The sequence below is a fragment of the Phalangium opilio genome, unplaced genomic scaffold, assembly GCF_054372755.1.
Source record: "Phalangium opilio isolate 3A_F unplaced genomic scaffold, DU_Popi_V2 ptg000094l_1, whole genome shotgun sequence".
Lineage (NCBI taxonomy): Eukaryota > Metazoa > Arthropoda > Arachnida > Opiliones > Phalangiidae > Phalangium > Phalangium opilio.
In genome coordinates this window covers 5,725,408-5,726,727 of record NW_028324199.1, presented here as the reverse complement: position 1 = coordinate 5,726,727, position 1,320 = coordinate 5,725,408, and the positions used below count along the sequence as shown (strand labels likewise).

Below are 1,320 nucleotides of genomic sequence, written 5' to 3'. Positions count from 1 at the left end.
AGAATTTCCATCGACCATCCAATTGGTGGTAATAAGCCTTTGAAGTCCAACGTGCTACTCTCCGGAGACGCAGGTTGATTTTCTTCTACTCCTTGATCCATTGTTTCTTGTACTTCCTGTGGTTTGGCTGTTTTATCATCTAATTTCCCTCTGACTTCTAGAGGTTTGGTTGTTATATCAACAACGTTTTCTCTGATTTCTTCCGGTTTGGTTATTCTATCTTTCTAGAAAAATATGAAAATACGTCAGTTCAATATCTGTACAAAAAAACTAAACTAAAAGTATTTTACTTGATATATTTGGTTTTGAAAAGAAAAATTAGGATCCAAGAGAGTGGCTAAAGGTATCGGATCTGGATTTTCATCTGTCGGTCCACTTAAACTGTAGAAATGTCTTGAGCAAATGTAAGTACCCCGAGAAACGTTGGCTAGCGTGAACTCTTCTCGCCCACAGGCTTGTACCCATCGTAAACATTTTTCAGTATCCTTTTTCGCGGACGGAAACTTTACGAAATTCACCCCTGGAGCTCCATTAACTTGCCTGTTGGTTGAATTCTGTTTTGACGTACATAAACCATATTTGCATGAAAGCAGTCGAGGCATCCCTAGACCCCAGTAGAATTAGATCATATACGAATACGATGGAACTCCTTAAGCCTTGCACTATTTAAAATATTAGCTTCACCTTTAAGTAGAATGAAATTATTAATACCATTACAACTTGAAAATATTTAATGACATTTTTCAACGCATTCTGTATTTACCTTTATGCTTTGTTCTATAGTTTTATCAGTTTAATCAAATTCTCTCTGGTTTAATATCTGTTAATTTTTAAATTAAAAACTAGCAGTTAGCCTCTCCGGTTAGCCAACGCCCAAACAGGGGAAGAATTGCCCAACATCATTGGTTGGAACGAAAATCCAATGAAAATCGAGGTGGCTCTCATGTGACCGGAAACTCGCCTACCCCGAAAGCTCACGATTCATGCAACGCGACGTCTTATTTGGGCGTCATAACATTTAACAGAGTAAAAGGGGGGGCTTCCACTCCCTTTGTAAATTCTCTCTGCTGCCCGCCCGACATCCGTTAAAAAAAATTAAATTGGTGAGCCGAGCCGCTCTGTTTATAAAATTCATGCTCTTCTGCGCATACTACGTCATCGTCGTCGACGTACGTCATCATTCATAGTCCATAATACGCTACCTTGCGGCCACTCTTGGCGTTCTTAAAATGCCAGTTTAGAAAAGAAATTTCCAGGTATACACGGGCTTTATCTAATCTAGTTGGCTATGTCAGTCACTTTTGGCAAGGCCTAATACCA

General features: G+C 39.3%; 1 long non-coding RNA gene across 1 annotated transcript; it reads right to left on the bottom strand.

Annotated features, from left to right (window-relative positions):
- Positions 1–467: 467 nt before the first annotated feature.
- Positions 468–1,040, bottom strand: LOC149639904 (uncharacterized). Its single transcript, XR_016372314.1, has 3 exons — positions 764–1,040; positions 569–684; positions 468–503 (listed from the first exon to the last, which is right to left on the bottom strand). It is a non-coding gene; the product is annotated as an uncharacterized LOC149639904 (long non-coding RNA).
- Between the last annotated feature and the right edge of the window lie 280 nt (positions 1,041–1,320).